This window comes from Triticum aestivum, chromosome 2D, assembly GCF_018294505.1.
Source record: "Triticum aestivum cultivar Chinese Spring chromosome 2D, IWGSC CS RefSeq v2.1, whole genome shotgun sequence".
Classification (NCBI taxonomy): domain Eukaryota; kingdom Viridiplantae; phylum Streptophyta; class Magnoliopsida; order Poales; family Poaceae; genus Triticum; species Triticum aestivum.
The window spans coordinates 420708011-420719113 of NC_057799.1; positions in this window are offsets into that span (position 1 = coordinate 420708011).

The window sequence follows — 11103 nt, forward strand, 5'->3', positions numbered from 1 at the left end:
TCTATTCAACCAACACAAAGAACTTCAAAGAGTGCCCCAAAGTTTCTACCGAGAGTCAGGACGAAAACGTGTGCCAACCCCTATGCGTAAGTTCATGAGGTCACGGAACTCGCAAGTTGATCACCAAAACATACATCAAGTGGATCACGTGATAGCCCATTGTCACCACAGATAAGCACATGCAAGACATACATCAAGTGTTCTCAAATCCTTAAAGTCTCAATTGATAAGACAACTTCAAAGGAAAAACTCAATTCATCACAAGAGAGTAGAGGGGGAGAAACATCATAAGATCCAACTATAATAGCAAAGCTCGCAATACATCAAGATCGTGCCGACTCAAGAACACGAGAGAGACAGAGAGAGAGAGAGAGAGAGAGAGAGAGAGAGATCAAACACATAGCTACTGGTACATACCCTCAGCCCCGAGGGTGAACTACTCCCTCCTCGTCATGGAGAGCGTCGGGATAATGAAGATGGCCACCGGTGAGGGACCCCCCTCCGGCAGGGTGCCAGAACAGGGTCCCGATTTGTTTTTGGTGGCTACAGAGGCTTGCGGCGGCGGAATTCCCGATCTATTCTGCTCCCCGAAGTTTTTAGGGTATATGGATATATATAGGCAAAAGAAGTCGGTCAAGGGAGCCACGAGGGGCCCACGAGGGTGGGGGGCACGCCTCCCTGCCTCGTGGCCACCTCGAAGCTTCCTTGACTTCAACTCCAAGTCTCCTGGATCACGTTCGTTCCAAAAATCACGCTCCCGAAGGTTTCATTCCGTTTGGACTCCGTTTGATATTCCTTTTCTGCGAAACACTGAAACAAGGGAAAAAACAGAAACTGGCACTGGGCTCTGGGTTAATAGGTTAGTCCCAAAAATAATATAAAAGTGTTTAATAAAGCCCATAAACATCCAAAACAGATAATATAATAGCATGAATACTTCATAAATTATAGATACGTTGGAGACGTATCAGCATCCCCAAGCTTAATTCCTCCTCGTCCTCGAGTAGGTAAATGATAAAAGAAATAATTTATGAAGTGTGAATGCTAGCAGGTGCACAAGTTTGATCAATGATAATTTCAATCACCTTTTCTAGCATTATATATCATAACGGTAGCTCATCTCATAAAGGTTCTCATGATCAAGTAACAAGCTATTCACATGTTAAGGTATAGATCATAAACCTTCTTGAAAACTAACAAACCATGTTATTAGTCATCAAACAATTACAATTCATCTTATTTTCAGGAAGAGTCTATGTCAGAGCTTTGATTTAGCAAACTCCACATACTCAACTATCATTTAGTCTTTCATAATTGCTAACACTCACGCGATATTTATGGGTTCAAAGTTTTAATCAGACACAGAGAAAGATAGGGGCTTATAGATTCACCTCCCAACCTTTTACCTCAAGGGTAATGTCAACAATAATAGCTCATGATGCCTTACATCCAATTGGATATATATATATATATCAGAATCTTTCCAACACAATGTGCTTGCCAAAGGATAAAATGTAAAAAGGAAAGGTGAAGATCACCAAGACTCTTGCATAAGGTAAAAGACAAGAATAAAAGATAGGCCCTTCGCAGTGTTGGGGAACGTAGTAATTTCAAAAAAATTCCTACGCACACGCAAGATCATGGTGATGCATAGCAACGAGAGGGTAGAGTGTTGTCCACGTACCCTCGTAGACCGACAGCGGAAGCGTTATCACAACGCGGTTGATGTAGTCGTGCGTCTTCACGATCCGACCGATCAAGTACCGAACGCACGGCACCTCCGAGTTCAGCACACGTTCAGCTCGATGACATCCCTCGAACTCCGATCCAGCCGAGTGTTGAGGGAGAGTTTTGTCAGCACGACGGCGTGGTGACGATGTTGATGTTCTACCGACGCAGGGCTTCGCCTAAGCTCCGCAACGGTATTATCGAGGTGTAATATGGTGGAGGGTGGCACCGCACACGGCTAAAATATCGTATATCAAGTGTGTGTTTGGGGTGCCCCCTGCCCCCGTATATAAAGGAGCAAGGGGGAGGCCGGCTGCCCTAGGTGCGCCAAGGAGAGGGGGGGAGTCCTCCTCCTAGTAGGAGTAGGACTCCCCTTTCCTAGTCCAACTAAGAAGAAAAGGGGGGAAGGAAAAAAAGGAGAGGGAGAGGGAAAGAGGGGCCGCACCCCCCTCTCCTAGTCCAACTAGGATTCCTCATGGGAGGGGGTGCGCCACCTCCTGGCTGCTGCCCTCTCTCTCCCCTCAAAGCCCACTAAGGGCCAATACTTCCCCGGGGGGTTCCGGTAACCCCTCCGGCACTCCGGTTTTATCCGAAACTTCTCCGGAACACTTCCGGTGTCCGAATATAGTCATCCAATATATCAATCTTTATGTCTCGACCATTTTAAGACTCCTCGTCATGTCCGTGATCACATCCGGGACTCCGAACAACCTTCGGTACATCAAAACATATAAACTCATAATATAACTGTCATCGTAACTTTAAGCGTGCGGACCCTACGGGTTCGAGAACTATGTAGACATGACCGAGACACCTCTTCGGTCAATAACCAATAGCGGAACCTGGATGCTCATTTTGGTTCCCACATATTCTACGAAGATCTTTATCGGTCAGACCGCACAACAACATACATTGTTCCCTTTGTCATCGGTATGTTACTTGCCCGAGATTCGATCGTCGGTATCTCGATACCTAGTTCAATCTCGTTACCGGCAAGTCTCTTTACTCGTTCCGTAATACATCATCCCGCAACTAACTCATTAGTCATAATGCTTGCAAGGCTTATAGTGATGTGCATTACCGAGTGGGCCCAGAGATACCTCTCCGACAATCGGAGTGACAAATCCTAATCTTGAAATACGCCAACCCAACAAGTACCTTTGGAGACACCTGTAGAGCACCTTTATAATCACCCATTTACGTTGTGACGTTTGGTAGCACACAAAGTGTTCCTCCGGTAAACGGGAGTTGCATAATCTCATAGTCATAGGAACATGTATAAATCATGAAGAAAGCAATAGCAACATACTAAACGATCGGGTGCTAAGCTAACGGAATGGGTCAAGTCAATCACGTCATTCTCCTAATGAGGTGATCCCGTTAATCAAATGACAACTCATGTCTATGGCTAGGAAACATAACCATCTTTGATTAACGAGCTAGTCAAGTAGAGGCATACTAGTGACACTCTGTTTGTCTATGTATTCACACATGTATTATGTTTCCGGTTAATACAATTCTAGCATGAATAATAAACATTTATCATGATATAAGGAAATATATAATACTTTATTATTGCCTCTAGGGCATATTTCCTTCACGCAGAGGGAAGCAGAGGTTGCCATGCGCTTTTATAGTTGAATGCACAAAATCTTAATGCGAGGGAATGTCACTTTATATTGCCACTTGTGATAGGGACCTTTATTATGCAGTCCGTCGCTTTTATTGCTTCCATATCACAATATCGTATAAAGCTTATTTTCTCCACACTAAAAGATCATACATATTTAGCGAGCAATTTTTATTGCATGCACCGATGACAACTTACTTGAAGGATCTTACTCAATCCATAGGTAGGTATGGTGGACTCTCATGGGAATACTGGTTTAAGGGATGTTTGGAAGCACAAGTAGTATCTCTACTTGGTGCAAAGAATTTGGCTAGCATGAGGGGGAAAGGCAAGCTCAACGTGTTGGGCGATCCATGACAATATACTTTATTTCAGATATAAGAAAACATAACCCATTACGTTGTCTTCCTTGTCCAACATCAACCTTATAGCATGTCATATTTTAATGAGTGCTCACAATCATAAAAGATGTCCAAGATAGTATATTTATATGTGAAATCTCTCTTCCTTCAATATTCTTTCATGAATTGTTCAAGTGACCAATACAATGTTTGCTAACCTTCAACAAATTTACCACCTCTACTTCTTATATGTGAAGTCATTAATCCCCATGGGATAAGCATATGAAACATATATAATTTCAGATTTATGATATTCAATTCATTCAACCATTTACTCATAGGATATAAGTGAAGCACACGAGTAAATGACAAACTACTCCAAAAAGATATAAGTGAAGATCAATGAGTAGTTAAATAATTATGTAGCTATGTGAAGACTCTCTCTCATTTAAGAATTTCAGATCTTGGGATATTATTCAAACAGCAAGCAAAACAAAGTAAAAAGACATTTCAAGGATAGCACTCATCATGTGAAGAAGCAAAAACTTAGGTTCAACCGATACTAACCGATAATTGTTGAAGAAGAAAGGTGGGATGCCTACCGGGGCATCCCCAAGCTTAGATGCTTGAGACTTCTTGAAATATTATCTTGGGGTGCCTTGGGCATCCCCAAGCTTGAGCTTTTGTGTCTCCTTAATTCCTCTCGTATCACGGTTTCCTATATCTCGAAAGCTTCATCCACACGAAACTCAACAAGAACTCGTGAGGTAAGTTAGTATAAACCAATGCAAAAACCTTATCATTTTCTACTGTAACAAATCACTAAAATTATTATTCAACATCTCATAATAAATGCCTCTGCATATTTAATACTCCTATCCTCAAATAGAATCATTAAACAAGCAAACATATGCAAACAATGCAAACATAACAGCAATCTGCCTAAACAGTACAGTCTGTAAAGAATGCAAGATTCATCATACTTCCCTAACTCCAAACATTATGAAAGAAAATTACCACTGTAGTAAATTTATCATAGCTTATTATGCAAAAGGTTTCAACATTTTATCACATTCTGACTTTTCTAGGGAATTTTTGCAACAAAGGTAAACTTTCTGTTTTTCAAACAGCAACATGTAGACTTGTAAAATAAGCATAGTAAAGGCTATCCTTAACATTTTTATTGAAAATAGAGATGCAAAACATTATTCTAAATAACAGCAAGAAAATTCTAACAAAATAAATTGACGCTCCAAACAAAACACATATCATGTGGTGAATAAAAATATAGCTCCAAGTAAAGTTACCGATGAACGAAGACGAAAAAGGGGATGCCTTCCGGGGCATCCCCAAGCTTAGGCTCTTGGTTGTCCTTGAATATTTCCTTGGGGTGCCTTGGGCATCCCCAAGCTTAGGATCTTTGCCACTCCTTATTCCATAGTCCATCGAATCTTTACCCAAAACTTGAAAACTTCACAACACAAAACTTAACAGAAAATCTCGTGAGCTCCGTTAGTGAAAGAAAACAAAACACCACTTCAAGGTACTGTAATGAACTCATTCTTTATTTTTATTGGTGTTAAACCTACTGTATTCCAACTTCTCTATGGTTTATAAACTATTTTACTAGCCATAGATTCATCAAAATAAGCAAACAACACACGAAAAACAGAATCTGTCAAAATCAGAACAGTCTGTAGTAATCTGTAACTAACGCAAACTTCTGGAACTCAGAAAAATCTACCAAAATAGGACGACCTAGATAATTTGTTTATTGATCTTCTGCAATTGGAATCAGTATTTTATCACGTTCTGGAGATTTTAACAATTGTTTTCGTGAGCAGAAAGTTTCTGTCTTTTTCGGCAAGATCAAATAATTATCATCCAAGAAGATCCTATAGGTCTTACTTGGCACAGACACTAATTAAAACATAAAAACACATCTAACCGGAGGCTAGATGGATTATTTATTACTAAACAGAAGCAAAAAATCAAAGAACAAAAACAAAGTTGGGTTGCCTCCCAACAAGCGCTAACGTTCAACGCCCCTAGCTAGGCATGATGATTTCAATGATGCTCACATAAAAGATAAGAATTGAAACATAAAGAGAGCATCATGAAGAATATGACTAGTGATATGTCTCCAACGTATCTATAATTTATGAAGTATTCATGCTATTATATTATCCATCTTGGATGTTTAATGGGCTTTACTATGCACTTTTATATTATTTTTGGGACTAACCTATTAACCCAGAGCCCAGTGCCAGTTTCTGTTTTTTCCTTGTTTCAGTGTTTCGCAGAAAAGGAATATCAAATGGAGTCCAAACGGAATGAAACCTTCGGGAGAGTTATTTTTGGAACGGAAGCAATCCAGAAGACTTAGAGTATACGTAAGGGAAGCAACGAGGAAGGCACGAGGAAGGGGGCGTGCCCACCCCCTGGGTGCGCCCTCCACCCTCGTGGGCCCCTCGTGGCTCCCCTGACCGACTTCTTACACCTATATATATCCATATACCCTAAAACCATCGGGGAGCAAAAGAGACCGGGAGATCCGCCGTCGCAAGCCTCTGTAGCCACCAAAAACCAATCGGGGCCCTGTTCCGGCACCCTGCCGGAGGGGGGATCCCTCACCGGTGGCCATCTTCATCATGCCGGCGATCTCCATGACGAGGAGGGAGTAGTTCACCCTCGGGGATGAGGGTATGTACCAGTAGCTATGTGTTTGATCTCTCTCTCTCTCTCTCGTGTTCTTGAGGTGGTACGATCTTGATGTATCGCGAGCTTTGCTATTATAGTTGGATCTTATGATGTTTCTCCCCCTCTACTCTCTTGTAATGGATTGAGTTTTCCCTGAGAAGTTGTCTTATCGGATTGAGTCTTTAAGGATTTGAGACCACTTGATGTATGTCTTGCATGTGCTTATCTGTGGTGACAATGGGATATCACGTGATTCACTTGATGTATGTTTTGGTGTTCAACTTGTGGGTTCAGTGACCTTGTGAACTTATGCATAGGGGTTGGCACACGTTTTCGTGTTGACTCTCCGGTAGAAACTTTGGGGCACTCTTTGAAGTTCTATGTGTTGGTTGAATAGATGAATCTGAGATTTTGTGATGCATATCGTATAATCATACCCACGGATACTTGAGGTGACATTGGAGTATCTAGGTGACATTAGGGTTTTGGTTGATTTGTGTCTTAAGGTGTTATTCTAGTACGAACTCTATGATAGATTGAACGGAAAGAATAGCTTCGTGTTATATTACTACGGACTCTTGAATAGATCGAGCAGAAAGGATAACTTTGAGGTGGTTTCGTACCCTACCATGATCTCTTCGTTTGTTCTCCGCTATTAGTGACTTTGGAGTGACTCTTTGTTGCATGTTGAGGGATAGTTATATGATCAAATTATGTTATTATTGTTGAGAGAACTTGCACTAGTGAAAGTATGAACCCTAGGTCTTGTTTCCTAGCATTGCAATACCGTTTACGCTCACTTTTATCATTAGTTACCTTGCTGTTTTTATATTTTCAGATTACAAAACTTATATCTACCATCCATATTGCACTTGTATCACCATCTCTTCGCCGAACTAGTGCACCTATACAATTTACCATTGTATTGGGTGTGTTGGGGACACAAGAGACTCTTTGTTATTTGGTTGCAGGGTTGTTTGAGAGAGACCATCTTCATCCTACACCTCCCACGGATTGATAAACCTTAGGTCATCCACTTGAGGGAAATTTGCTACTGTCCTACAAACCTCTGCACTTGGAGTCCCAACAACGTCTACAAGAAGAAGGTTGCGTAGTAGACATCAAGCTCTTTTCTGGCGCCGTTGCTGGGGAGGCTGGGTAAGCGGCACTCACACCCCGTCAACTAAGCTCTTTTCTGGCGCCGTTGCCGGGGAGGTGAGTGCTTGAAGGTATATCTTTAGATCTTGCAATCGAATCTTTTAGTTTCTTGTTTTAGCACTAGTTTAGTTTATAAAAGAAAACTACAAAAAAATGGAATTGAGTTTGCCTCATATGCTTCATCTTTTTAATATCTTTCGTGACAATGATGGGTAGGAAAATTGTGCTCCAGTACTAGAAGAAGAATTACATAGAATTTTTGGCAATAAATCTTTGTATGATGAGCAAGATTGCAATGTTGTTAGTATGAATTCTATGAATATCCATGATGCTAATGATATGCAAAGCCACAAGCTTGGGGAAGCTCTGTTTGATGAAGATGATATTTTTTATCCCTCAAGTTTTGATGAGCAAATTTATTATGATGAAAGCATGCCTCCTATTTATGATGATTATTGTGATGACACGTATGCTATGAAGAATAAAGATAACCATGAAACTTGTCATCTTGATTTTAATTTTCAATTGGATTATGCTTCACATGATAGTTATTTTGTTGAGTTTGCTCCCACTACTATTGATGAGAATAAATTTGCTTATGTGGGGAGTAGTAAAATTTCGATGCAAGTAGATCATGAAAAGAATGCTTTATTATATTGTTTAATTTATTCATGATGCTACTGAAAATTATTATGAGGGAGGAACATATGCTTGTAGAAATTGCAATAATATCAAGTTTCCTCTCTATGTGCTTAAAGTTTTGAAGTTATGCTTGTTTTGCCTTCCTATGCTAGTTGATTATTGTTCATAAGTTGTTCTCTCACAAAATCCCAATGCATAGGAAGTGGGTTAGACTTAAATGTGCTAGTCATATTCTTCATGATGCTCTCTTTATGTTTCAATTCTTATCTTTTATGTGAGCATCATTGAAATCATCATGCCTAGCTAGGGGCGTTAAACGTTAGCGCTTGTTGGGAGGCAACCCAATTTTATTTTAGTTTATTGCTTTTTGGTTCTGTATAGGAATAAATAATCCATCTAGCTTCTGTTTAGATGTGGTTTTGTGTTTTAATTAGTGTTTGTGCCAAGTAGAACCTTTGGGAAGACTTGGGTGAAGTCTTTATGATCATGCTGTAAAAAACAGAAACTTTAGTGCTCACGAGATTAGCTAAAACTTTTTACTGGAGAGTGCTATTTAGTTGATTCATTTTGCAGATGATTACTAGACAAATTCCTCAGGTCCACCAATTTATTTTAGAATTTGTTTAGTTCCAGAAGTATACGTTTGATACAGATTACTACAGACTGTTCTGTTTTTAACAGATTCTGTTTTCTATGTGTTGTTTGCTCATTTTGATGAATCTATGAGTAGTATCGGAGGGTATGAACCATAGAGAAGTTGGAATACAGTATATATTACACCAACATGAATTTAGAATGAGTTCAAAACAGTACCTAAGTGGTGATTTATTTTCTTATACTAACGGAGCTTACAAGTTTTCTGTTGAGTTTTGTGTTGTGAAGTTTTCAAGTTTTGGGTAAGGATTCGATGGACTATGGAATAAGGAGTGGCAAGAGCCTAAGATTGGGGATTCCCAAGGCACCCCAAGGTAATATTAAAGGACAACCAAGAGCCTAAGCTTGGGGATGCCCCGGATGGCATCCCCTCTTTTGTCTTCGTTCATCGGTAACTTTACTTGGAGCTATATTTTTATTCACCACATGATATGTGTTTTGCTTGGAGCGTCATTTTATTTTATTTTCTTTTGCTTGCTGTTTGAATAAAATACCAAGATATGAAATTATTAAATGAGAGAGAGTCTTCACATAGCTACATAATTATTTAACTACTCATTGATCTTCACTTATATCTTTTTGGAGTAGTTTGTCACTTACTCGTGTGCTTCACTTATATCCTATGAGTAAATGGTTGAATGAATTGAATATCCTAAATCTGAAATTATATATGTTTCATATGCTTATCCCATGGGGAGTAATGACTTTACATATAAGAAGTAGAGGTGGTAAATTTATTGAAGGTTAGCAAGCATTGTATTGGTCACTTGAACAATTCATGAAAGAATATTGAAGGAAGAGAGATTTCACATATAAATATACTATCTTGGACATATTTTATGATTGTGAGCACTCATTAAAATATGACATGCTAAAAGGTTGACGTTGGACCAGGAAGACAACGTAATGGGTTATGTTTTCTTATATCTGAAATAAAGTATATTGTCATGGATCGCCCAACATGTTGAGCTTGCCTTTCCCCCTCATGCTAGCCAAATTCTTTGCACCAAGTAGAGATACTACTTGTGCTTCCAAACATCCCTTAAACCAGTATTGCCATGATAGTCCACCATACCTACCTATGGATTGAGTAAGATCCTTCAAGTAAGTTGTCATCGGTGCATGCAATAAAAATTGCTCTCTAAATATGTATGATCTTTTAGTGTGGAGAAAATAAGCTTTATACGATCATTGTGATATGGAAGAAATAAAAGCGATGGACTGCATAATAAAGGTCCCTATCACAAGTGGCAATATAAAGTGACGTTTCCTCGCATTAAGATTTCGTGCATCCAACTATAAAAGCGCATGGCAACCTCTGCTTCCCTCTGCGAAGGGCCTATCTTTTATTCTTGTCTTTTACCTTATGCAAGAGTCATGGTGATCTTCACCTTTCCTTTTTACATTTTATCCTTTGGCAAGCACATTGTGTTGGAAAGATTCTGATATATATATATATATATATATATATATATATATATATATATATATATATCCAATTGGATGTAAGGCATCATGAGCTATTATTGTTGACATTACCCTTGAGGTAAAAGGTTGGGAGGCGAATCTATAAGCCCCTATCTTTCTCTGTGTCTGATTAAAACTTTGAACCCATATATATCGCGTGAGTGTTAGCAATTGTGAAAGACTATATGATAGTTGAGTATGTGGGGTTTGCTAAATCAAAGCTCTGACATAGACTCTTCCTGAAAATAAGATGAATTGTAATTGTTTGATGACTGATAACACGGTTTGTTAGTTTTCAAGAAAGTTTATGATATATACTTTAACATGTGAATAGCTTGTTACCTGATCATGAGAAGCTTTATGAGATGAGCTACTGTTATGATATATGATGATGCTAGAAAAGGTGATTGAAATTATCATTGATCAAACTTATGCACCTGCTAGCATTCACAATCATAAATTATTTCTTTTATCATTTACCTACTCGAGGACGAGCAAGAATTAAGCTTGGGGATGCTGATACGTCTCCAATGTATCTATAATTTATGAAGTATTCATGCTATTAAATTATCCATCTTGGATGTTTAATGGGCTTTACTATGCACTTTTATATTATTTTTGGGACTAACCTATTAACCCAGAGCCCAGTGCCAGTTTCTGTTTTTCCCTTGTTTCAGTGTTTCGCAGAAAAGGAATATCAAATAGAGTCCAAACGGAATGAAACCTTCGGGAGAGTTATTTTTGGAACGGAAGCAGTCCAAAAGACTTGGAGTATACGTAAGG